Source organism: Geotrypetes seraphini, chromosome 3, assembly GCF_902459505.1.
Source record: "Geotrypetes seraphini chromosome 3, aGeoSer1.1, whole genome shotgun sequence".
Classification (NCBI taxonomy): domain Eukaryota; kingdom Metazoa; phylum Chordata; class Amphibia; order Gymnophiona; family Dermophiidae; genus Geotrypetes; species Geotrypetes seraphini.
This window is the reverse complement of record NC_047086.1, coordinates 277,395,528-277,407,741: the sequence shown is the minus strand read 5'-3', so window position 1 is coordinate 277,407,741 and position 12,214 is coordinate 277,395,528. Positions and strand designations below refer to the sequence as shown.

The 12,214-nt window shown below is 39.1% G+C and overlaps 1 protein-coding gene across 3 annotated transcripts in view; it reads right to left on the bottom strand.

Moving 5' to 3' along the window:
• The window catches only part of TTC27 (tetratricopeptide repeat domain 27), a 677,043-nt gene that overhangs the window by 331,103 nt on the left and 333,726 nt on the right, over positions 1-12,214 (bottom strand). The gene's annotated exons all lie outside the window — the stretch shown is intronic.

The following is a 12,214-nucleotide window of genomic DNA, read 5'->3' as shown; positions in this document are numbered from 1 at the left end:
ATATATTCTCTGAGGCACACTTCAATCCGTGACACTATCACCGGATCCATCAGCAAACCATCACAAAATCTCCAAAACCGTCTTCCAAATGGAGCCAAATGAGAGTGTAAAACATAATGCACCGAAGCATGGTCTGACCATACACGCGAATCTATAGAAGCATCAGATATCTGGGAGAGTAAAGCCTTGTCAACTCCACAAAAAGTCTATATGGGTATACGAATAAGTAATAAGTATAGTCTTTGGTGGATGGATGGAAATGCCTTCAAGGGTCAATCAAGGCCCATGGCGTGAAAAAAAGAGTACAATTGTTTTCTATCAGATTTACCATAATGAATCGCTTTGGTCAAATTATCCAACTCTGTAGCATATGTCAAATTAAAATCCCCCTATGATCAAATGGCCCTCTACCACCTCACGTAGCACTAGATCCAGAGATTCCAAAAAAGCTTTTTGCTCAGAATTTGGAGCATAAAGATTGCAAAAAAAATACAGAGTACCTGCTGAAGCTCTACTTTCAAAAATTAAATAATGACCCTGTGGATCATGTACCACATGCTTAACCTGCAGGTCAAGATGTTTAGCAAATAAAATCCCCACACCATGTTTTTTGTAACCATCCTGATTCGAGGCAAAGTAAATATGAGGATAATGAGAATGCTTCAAAAGCGACTCATAGTGTGGCTTAAGATGGGTCTCTTGAAAGAAACCCACCCCAGCCTTCAACCTATCAGCCTCCTTAAAAAGCAATTGCCTCTTCCGGGGCACATTCAAACCACGTACATTTAAAGTATAAAAACAAAGACCGCTAGATGTCATTCAGAGATTTCTCAAGCACACAGTCACCCAAACTTCCAACAGACAACCCAGCGCAACCAACATCTCATATCTACAGCAAATAATGATCCCTCCCCAACCCTCCCTCCCCCCTAACAAACCACTGACCCTCAATAATTTGGGCTACAAGAGGCAGTGCGGGATAAAAACAAAAAGAGTAAAAGAACAATCCACCAACCCCCAGATCACACGGTCCATAAAATAGGTAAAGGAGGCTGCCATAACTTAGATAGGGAACAGCCCAATAATATGCCTCAAAGCAATCAAGAAGAACTAGAAAAACCAAAGTTTTTCAGCAAGTTATCAAACCCTCAAAGAAAGTCATTTAAGTCCAGAAGCAGAGCCCTGTTCCGGACCAGACCGCCACTGCACTCACTTGCCATTAGTAGGGATCTGCTTCCAACGTTGTGACTGAGCTACGGTTCCATATGACATAGCCGATTCCTCCTGGGCTGAAAAAAGCTGGGCCTCATGCAAAATCGCAATAGCTTCCTCCACGGTCGTAACTTTATGCTGCTGAGAAGCTAACTGAAAGGAAAGTCCAAAGGGGAAAAGCCACCGATATCAGATAGCATGTAATTGTAAACATCGAGTGACCTCCTGAAAGTCCCGACGTTTCCGTAAAGTTATCGCCGATAAATCCGCAAATAACTCCACTTTAGAATTTTCCCAGGTAATATGCCCCAATTTCTGAGCAGCTTGAAGTACTTGGGCTTTAACGGGATAGCGGAAAAAACAAGCCACCACATCCCACGGATGCTCACCCACCCGAGGTCCCAGGGCTCGATGGACCCACTCAAAGTCCAGCACCGGCACTGAATCCCAAGGATAAGTCTCTCGGATAAATCGCGTACAGATATCCATAAAGTGAGCCTGGTGCTCCGTAGCAGACAGGGACTCCGGTACACCCCGTGTCTGAATATTATTCCATCTACTATGATTTTCTCCATCCTCCAAAGTCCTCTTGACTGCACTCAAGATAAGTACATCGAGCTTGAAAGGCCTCAAAATCCGTGTCATGGTCTATCACACGTTCTTCAAACTCGTGTAAATGAGCCCCCATGTCCTGCACTGATTGTCTAATCTTAGTCACCTCCGATTGAAGGGAACTCTGAATCAAAAGCATAGTGGATTCAAATCGGCTATCCAGGAACGTATTTCCCCACAAGTAGCTGGACAATGGTCAGACGAGCCGGACAATGGTCAGACGCCAAGGTAGAAGGCTCCAAGCTCAAAATGAGATCACCTGCATCACGCTGCTGCTCGCCAACCGCACAGGCCTCAGAAGTCTCCACCGGCTGATAAGCAGAAGTCTTTAAGTCTACTCGCCCCTTCCCCTCAAAACGAATGAAGCAGGTGAAATTACCTTCCCCATAACACAAGTAAAAGCTTAAAGTATAGAGTGATCTGGAGGTGCAACAAAATCAAGCTTCCATCTCTCCCGGTGACATCACTTCCTCCGAAAGAGTTGGTTTTTAATAATTTTTGGAAATGCATATATGAAATCGAAGAAGCAAACAAAATACGCAATTCCGAATCCCAACTAACAGTTTGATATGCAATTGTTCGGTGCAAAAATTTATTATAAAGACATCCTCGCACTGGAGGGAACAAAAACAATGAAGTTATCCTTAGTGGACGGTCTACTTAACAAATGTAAATTGTAACCAGGTGCCTGACCATGTACGGCTTTGTAACAGAGAGTCCCAAATTTAAACCAAACCCTGGCCTCAAAAGGTAACCAGTGAAGTTGTCTATAATATGGAGTAACATGATCTGACTGCTTTAAATCAAAAATTAAATGCACAGCAGCATTCTGGATTATATGTAATCTATGCAAATTTGACTGAAGGCCTGCCAGATGAACTGAATTACAATTAATTTATGGAGCATGTATGGTTGGGCAAACTGGATGGACATTCAGGTCTTTATCTTAAATCATTTACTATGTTACTATGTTAAAATCCTTGCAACAGGGAGTCACGTGATATGCTGAGCAGAGCAAGACGTGTCTTGCTTGAGCTCCAGGGCCCCAGGCCCTATCCCCCACTTATCGGGCCTCTTACTCAGCTGCATTCTTAATGAGAGGGATTGAGCAATGTATGGACAAGTTTGCCAGCATCTTAGTCCAGCAATGAGTGGAAAAACCACCCATAAAGACAAGGAGAAAGATAAGCAACTGCCAAAAACTGATCCCAAGATGGCGGCGGCAGAATCAGGTTCCGCGCTCATACTTTCTATTGAGCAACTCAAGGTGCTCTCAACATCAGTGGTGCGCACCCTGGATTCATGATTTTAACAAATGGATGCCCGCTTTGTGAAATTTGGACTCCTGATTTGAACACCTATCGGAGCAGCTCTCAGCTATGGAAAACTTACTCACTGAAACGACGTGACATACTCAGGGTGAGCTAGAGTCTAGGGTGGCCTTAGTTGAGGATGGATCTACTTCGTCAGCGGCAGATCTTGTCTCCCTCCGGGAGCAGCTACAATGCCAAGCTGAAAAGCTTGATGACCTGGAAAATCGCTCCCAGAGGGACAACTTGCGGGTAATGGGCCTACCCGAGTCAGTCTCAGACAATCGATTAATCACCTCTCTTGAAACTTGGTTACAAGCAGAACTGCCGCTGCCGGAGGGCATGGGGCTGGTGCGCCTGGAACGAGCGCACCACCTGGGCCGGCAGCCAGAAGATAGCGCTCGTGCACATGTGGTGGTCCTTAAAATCCACAATTATGCTCACAAAGCAGAGCTACTGCGCCAATATAAAGCAAAAAAGAAATACCTTGAACTATGAGGAAGAACCGATTTGCTTATTTCAGGACTACTCCCCTTCTCTACAAGAGCAGTGGCGGCGGTTTTCGCTGGAATGTTCAGAGTTATTTGCAAGGAAGCAACGTTTTATGCTGTTGTATCCAGCACTCTTAAAGATCTGGACGGGCGCCGAGTGGAAGATCTACAACACTGTGGATGCTGCCTGGGCTTACTTGGAGCTCAAGCCCTCTTGCCTTCCCGAATCCTCGACACGATCGGGGCAAGAGGGAGCCCAAGCCCTCTTGCCCCGCCAACTCCCTGACAATATCGGGCCAGGAGGGAGCCCAAGCCCTCCTGGCCCTGGCGACCCCCCTCCCCCGCTAGTTGTTCGGGCCAGGAGGGAGCCCAAACCCTCCTGACCACGGCGACCCCCACGCCGCACTACATTATGGGCAGGAGGGATCCCAGGCCCGTAATGTAGTGCGGGGTGGGGGTAGGGGGTCGCCGTGGTCAGGAGGGATTGGGCTCCCTCCTGGCCCGATGTTGTCGGGAGGGGGCAGTTCGGGTAGAAGAGTGATGGCATCGCGGTAGGGGAGATGAGGCATCTCTCCTGCCGCAATGGTTAGGTTGCCGGGCCGCTGAACTGATGGCGCCAGCGGCCATCAGCTTAGCGGCCCGTTTTTCGGGACTTAGACCTGGTTTTATTTCGTCTAAGTGAAAAAGGTCTACGTGCCGACTAGGCAACCTTTAACTGTTTTGGTTATACCTGTTGTACGGCTAGGTATAGGTCGGCCCACCTCCCGCCCACTGCCCGCCCTTTCCCCTACTCTAAACACACCTCTTTTCTCTCTGTGAGTTTAGAGGCAGGGGAAAAGCCTAAGTTGGTTTTAGATACGTCTAAAAACCAGCTTTGGTTATGGGTACTTGGACGATCAGGCTTTTTGATCGTCCAAGTAGCCATTTAGGACACTTTTTAGACTTTTTTTTTTAATTATTATTACCTCCATAACATACAAAGATTCCAAATTGATCTTTCTCCCAGACTTTGCAAAAGAGACTGTTCAGGTTAGGAAATTTTTTTTACAACTTAGACAACCTTTGAAAGAAATAGGAGCTCAATATGGTTTATATTATCGTGCACTAATGAAAATTACATACAAAGGAAAATACCTTCAGTTTAGTGATCCAGAAAAACTTAAGGATTTCCTTTCATCACAAGAAACTTCTATGAATTAGAATTTAATTTACTTCATGATATGAAAAGTTGACTACGGGATAATTAAAGAAAGTTATTAGTTAATTGAATATGAAAAGTTTGGCTAGGTGAAAAGAGGAATCAAAGGAAATATTTTTTTTTTATATACTTTAATGAACATTAATATGACTGCTACAAATGACTCTTTAACTGTAACAGAATGATTAGAAAATTTCAAATTAAAACTGAAAAGGATTCTAATACAGAATAGAAAACAAATGAGATGATGAATATTTATAAATTCATATTTACCTGATGTCATAGGAGGGAGGGCGGAGCATCGAGTGAGGCCTTGAGGGAATTTCCTTTGGTAACAGCCAGGGAGATTCCTGAGACTAATCCCTGGAGGGTGAATGCTGTGGAACTTTGTGAATGGACAAAGGTTGAGTTGTAGGTGAGCTGCTGCTGCTCTGTGGATTGAATTCCCCTTATAAAGGTAAATAGCGGCTCGCCTCCTCCCTATGGTTTTTGGTGCAGTAGTTTCGCCTTGAGTATTAGGGTGCAGGAAGATTATGCGCTTCGGTAGCTCCTGTGGCATTATGAAATATTTTTGGACTGCAAATTGTTCAGCAGACTTCCTGGTGTCAAATAACTTCAGCGCTTCCAGTTTCCGGCGTCTAATAATGCTAAAGGGAGCAGCCATTTGTCACAGCTCTCAAGCCCAGATCTGAGAAACTACGTGCTGAAGGGATACCCTACGGGTCCTCCACTCCCCGCAGCTCATCCTTAACCTGGTATCAGCGCTTTTTGTTTAAGGGGATAAACAATGGCGAAGGAAGCTGACAATGTCCAAATGGCTTTAATGACAGAATCGGAAGAAATGTCTGAGCCCAAGGAGGTGAAGTTTAAGGATGTTGGAGTGTTTGGATTTACAATATGGACGGATCGTTGTTGGCACCAGCCGCTCCTGAAAATATAGATGCTGCCAGATTTGGTGCCTCAGAGAAAGCTATTATGCAGACAAACCAAGGGACAAGAATACTTTGCTGAGGGTTTGTTAATTTCAGTTTTAAAATTGTAGGCCTTTTCTATCATAATTCACATAGCAGCAAATTAAAATGATATTGATGAAAATATTAAGGCCAAAATGATGAGTCATGTTAAATAGATTTGATTTTACTTTTAGGAAAATGATAGAGGTTAACAGAAATACATTTATTATAGAAAGTGTAATGTTACAATAGTAATTCTTAAAATAAAATGAAATATTACATTGATATTATTTTAAATAAGATTTGAAAATTATTACATTTTCTGATGTCATAATATTAAAAAGAAAATCCTTATTTATTTTATTTTAAATCATTAATATTTAAATAATTCTATAGTTCTGATGGAGTTTAAATTATTACTTTGGTGGTAAACATACCTTAATAAAGTTATTGTTTAAATTAATTAAAGTGAATTTATAGCATAATTGATGTTGATACATTGTATTATTGTAATGCACTAATAGTTTTAAAATCAATTTACAGCTTTTAAGAGGGGATGTAAAGAAAATTCTAATGCAGTTTTCGTATTTAGATGGATCTTATTAATATAATGTAATTCAGTGGTGTCCAACCTTTTGGCTTCACTGGGCCGCATTGGCCAAAAAAAAATGTTTCTGGGGCCGCACAAACGTGCAAACGCTGCAGCAAGACACAGGAGGGAGCGGCAAGATGGGAAACACCCAGAGGCAGCAGAGGAAAACACTGCATCGTCCTCGACCGGGGCCGCACAAAATACTTCACGGGGCCGCATGCAGCCCTCGGGCCACAGGTTGGACACCCCTGATGTAATTCAAAGTACATATTCTTAACTGAATTGAATTCATGAAGATTTTATATAAAAAAAAACTAGATATTTAATTAAAAGGTAGTAAGGGGTTTTAATTATATAGATTGAACTTTTTTTTTTTATATAGTAAAGGAGGAATAGTCAATCAAGATACTTATGGGAGGGAAAGGGTGGTCGGTCTGAGCAGATGTCTTCAAGTTATCGCATTATTGGAGGGGAGGGATAGGGAAGGGCATAGGGAATGATTTTTGGTATCATAGAAATATAATATTTAAGGAATTAAGAGTGTGGAAGAATGTTTTATATAGTAAATTGAAGGGAATGATTTATGTATATGCAAATTATAATAAATTAATGTATTTGTTGGAGTTCAAATGTGCTGGAAATAAATATATAGATGGAACTTAAATTATTTTCGCTAAATGTAAATGGCCTCAACCATCCAATAAAAAGAAAGAAGGTACTTTCATTCTTAAAACAACAGAATATTGATATATGTTGCATCCAGGAGTCTCACTTATCAGCTTTAGAGTCTCAAAAGCTTCATGGAGACTGGGTGAAACATTGATTTATGCCCCAGCTGTAAAGAAAAAAGCAGGTGTTGCTATATTGGTGAATAAGAGATGTAATGCTACGTTCAAATTAATTGCTGCTGATCCCTTAGGAAGGTGGATACATGTAGACATGAATCTGGGAAATACTACCATGGCGCTATTCAATGTATATGCACCTAATTCGAATCAAATTGAATTTTTTCAAATCTCTACAACAATTATTGTTACCACTGGCTGCTTCTAATTTAGTTGTGGCAGGGGATTTTAATGCTGTTATAGATCCTTTAATGGACAAAAAACCTAGTAGAATTATGAAATCATTAGGGTTGGATAATCTGGTTCAAAATTGTGATTTAAAAGATATATGGCGAATATTTCATTTTAATGATCGGGAATTTTGTTTCTGCTCCCATGTCCACAAATCATTTTCAAGAATAGATTATATATTTATTTCAAATGCATTAGTTCAGCAAGTAACACAAGCCTCCATTGATCCAATTATTTTATCTGATCATGGTGGGGTGTGGATTAAAATTAAAATAAGTGATCAGAAGGTTAGAAGATCTGTGTGGAGATTTGATAATGCTTTGCTTGTAGAATTTAATTTTATTGAGAAAATTCAGTTAAAAATAAATGATTATTTTCAAATAAATAATACGGTAGATATCTCAGTGGAGATGTTATAGGATGCTTTTAAGGCAACCATAAGAGGCCAAATTATTTCTTTTCGGCTTATACTAAAAAAAAAATTAAATATCAATTTTCTAGGTTAGAACAAGAAATTAAGATATTGGAATCAAAATTAAAGGATAAATGGAAATATTCTATTTTACAAGATCTTTTGAAAGCTAAAGGGAAATATAATGAGATTTCTTCTTATTAATTTTCTCAACAAGCATTGTATTATGCAAATTCAAATAAGGTGGGAAGATTACTGGCAAATTATTTAAAAGCAAAAATACGAAAAACAAATGTAATGGCGATAAAAGATGAAAAAGGAAATTCTTGTACACAAATTGATTCTATTTTAAAACAATTTTTACAATTTTATAAAGATCTCTATTCTTCTGAGCCTTATTTAGATAAAGAAAACGATGGATTGGAATTTTTAAATTTAATCAAGGGGCCGAAAGTTCCTGAGCATATAAAAGAAAGTTTAGAAAAGCCAATATCAATTAAGGAATTGCAAGCAGCATTGAAGTCCCTTAGCATTGGATCTGCTCCAGGTGGAGATGGTTTTACAGTAGAGTTTTATAAATCATTCCAAATTACTCTATTACCATATTTACTAAATTTATATCAGAATCAACTAACTAATGGTTGTATTACAGGTACCATGGCGGAATCATTAACTATAGTCTTGCCAAAGCCAAATACAGATCCCACTCTGGTTTCAAATTACAGGCCTATTTCTTTAATTAATGTTGATGGAAAACTTTTAGCTAAAACTTTAGCAATACGTTTGGCTAAAGCTCTTCCTTTTATTATTGGGATGCACCAAACTGGATTCGTTGCTCAAAGACATTCTTCTAATAACACTAGGCTTACCTTGCATATGTTGAATTTATCAAAAGCCTTAAATGATCCGGCTTTTTCTGTATCCCTTGATGCAGAGAAGGCCTTTGATCGTGTTGAATGGACCTTCATGGTTTGGTATTGGTTCAGGATTTATACAAATGATTTAAACATTTTATAGCACCCCTGTTGTTAAATTGTATATTAATAATAATTTCTCAGATGGCTTTAGGTTGCAGAGGGGGGTTAGACAAGGCTGTCCTTTATCTCCTCTGCTTTTTGATATTGCATTGGAACTCCTGTTACTAGCTATTCAGCAAGCAGATGAGAATCAGGGTATTCCTCGTAGAGATCGGGAATATAAGGTCTCGGCTTACGCAGATGATACATTGCTCTATTTGAGAAATCCTGAGACAACCATTCCTTGCTTACTTGAAATGATTGAGAAATTTGGAAAATTTTCAGGTTACAAGATAAATTGGAGTAAAACAGAAATTCTTCCACTCAATGTCTATTGTACAAAAGGTTTGTTTGATTCATTTCCCTTTCTATGGAGGGAAGATGGAATAAAATATTTAGGCAATTGGATTAAAAATACAATGGAAGAAACAATAAAAATAAATGAAAAATCGTTATTACAGAAGGTCACAGAAATATGTGAGCAATGGAATCCTTTACATCTTTCATGGTGGAGGAGAGTCCAAACTATTAAGATGATGATCTTGCCTGTGGTTTGTTATCAGATGGGTATGTTGCCGGTTTATTTTCAAGGGTCCTTTTATAAAAAATTAAATAGTATTCTCATAAAATTTATTTGGCTGGGTAAAACTCCCAGAGTAGCCTTGGTATCTTTACAAAGGCCAATTTCAGAAGGAGGGGTAAATTTTCCCAATTTTTATAGGTATCATCAAGCCTATATTTTGCGCCAGGGTATGTATTGGGTCCTCCCAGAGCTCATGGAAAAACTCCCAGATTGGTTGTGGCTTGAATGGCAACTCATGTCTCCTTTGCGCCTTTGACATGTGCTCAGTATCAAAATGGCTAGTTACAGTAAAGATAACAGAATATTAACTGATACATGGAAAACATTGCGTTATGTAAGTAATTTAACAACAATTCCAATTCACAAGTATACAAATCAATCTATACGGCTAAACTCCAAGATTCAAATTGGCGGAGAAAGGCTCGCCTGGAAGCATTGGATGATAGCAGGAATACGTTTATTAGATGATGTTATCTCTAATGGTAAAATGCTTGAATTTTCACATTTACAACATAAATATGGCCTTAATAAATCAGAAAGTTTTAGATGGTTGCAACTGAAGCATGCCATTCAGGTGGGGTTCCCTGACTGGAAAAACCTTAATAATCAATATAGTATGGAGTTCTTATGCTTTCAGGTGGACTTCTTGGGTCACCAGGCCGCCCAGTGGTATAAATTGCTGACTGAATTTATTAAAAAGAAACCAAACACTGGTCTGAGAGACATTTGGAGCATTGAGATCAAGCATCAAATTACTGCGTCTCAATGGCCACGAATTTGGACTAGGAGGATGAGATGTACAGTGTCGGCATCTATGAGACAAACTTGTTTTTTTCTGTTACATAGAGCATTATGGACCCCTGTTTGGTTACAAAAATTGGATAGCTCTAAGTCTAATAAATGTTGGCACTGTCATCTTGAAGCAGGGACTTTAGATCATTTATTATTCTATTGTCCATTTATTATGAATTTCTGGAAATCAATTTGGGACCAAATTAATTGTTTATTAGATAACTCAGTGGCATTAACATATGATTCTGTGCTATTTGGTATGGCAATGAGAGCAAAAAGTCAGATTTCTACAAATAATAACAAATTATTACTTATAATGACTGGGGTTGCCATTCAACAAATTACGTATAATTGGAAAAATTGGAGTAGATTAAATTATAATTTCTGGTGGAATTCCTTGTGTCATGTTTATAAAATGGAAAGATTTATTGCAATACAGCACCGTTTTTTCAGGAAATTTCAGGATGTGTGGGAGCCATTTACAAAGTAATGTACCGATTAGATGACATTTTATTTTATTTTTTTCCCTTAAATTTATAAGTTTGATTGTGAGGGGGGAGGGGAGGGTAAATTTATTGTTACATATTGTATAAGGTATTGATTATATGATAAGAAAGGGTAGGAAGGGTGGGAGATAAGAGCATATTATTTGTACCATTAATGATTATTAAGTGTTATATTTATTGTTAATTTGTTTGTATATATTGTTACACTTATTGTAAATTTGAAAAAGAATAAAGAATTAAATAAAACAAAAAAAAACCCAACAAGCTGCATTGAAGGGTACGTGTGCTGCAACTTTTAAATTTTAGTCAGTACTTTCTTCTATTGTTAAACCCTCTTCCCTTTACTTTTCAATGATAATTCTTTAGCTAGAGGCTAAACCATCTATGGAGCTCATTATGTACAAGGCATACTTCAATGCAAGGCCTGGGTAGCCAATGGCAGCCCCTAGAGACCTCTGTGGCAGACCCCATCTTTTTAGGCTTTTTTTCTGATACTATTTGCTTCTCTACCCAAGCTTACAAACAAAAAAGGGGACATGAATGAGGGAAGAATGAGGCATTTCTCAAAATATGAAGATAATACATTTGGAAATACTCAGCCCCTTGAGGATAGCCCCAATAAGAAGATTGAAGGCAGGCTACTGGGGATGAATGTTGACATACACTAGTCGGCAGTGTCTCAGCTCTCCATGGTAAGATATTTGGTGGCTCTCCATCAGCTTATTTAGAGTCCAATTCTATAAACAGTGCCTAACTCAGTAGACGCCTAGGAAAACGGCACCTACCGCGTGTCATTTAATGTTAAATGGCATTTATAGAATTGTGTCTAGCAGTGCCTAACTTGAGTTAGGTGCCAGAAGGCATCAAACATTTTGCACAAGTATATTAAACCAGGGTTTTCTTGGCCTAAAATACCAGCACCCAACAATCCATGCTCAAACTCTGTCCCTAACCACACCTAATTTTCTTGTAGGTACTGGTAGGTGCTTCAGTATAGAAGCCTACATGGTGCCTTTCAAGTTAGGTGCCTACCTGAAAATTAATTTTTTTAATTGTTTTTTAATGGCATTGTGAACCAATTAAAAAATTAAATTAGGCACTTACATTGGCTTGGCGCGCCAATCTAGGCGTTTAATGGCAGGCGCCTTTTATAGAATCAGGGTCCTTGTGACCACCAACCTAAGAAATTGTGAAGAACTCTGCTCTATCAGGTGTCCTTACTATGCAATAGCTGAGTTTGAACCTTCACCCCTCCCCCATTACTTACTGCTTCTCCTGAACTATAAATGTTGCTTCCAGTAACTGTAAGTTTCAACATGTAATTTATTTTAAAAATTTATATACCGTTTAAACCTAAATGGTTTACATATCGTTACATACATAATTCAGTAAAACATAAGCAAATAATCATCAGAAAATCACATAAAATGCCATTCAAAAGTACAGTTGCAAAGATCAGTT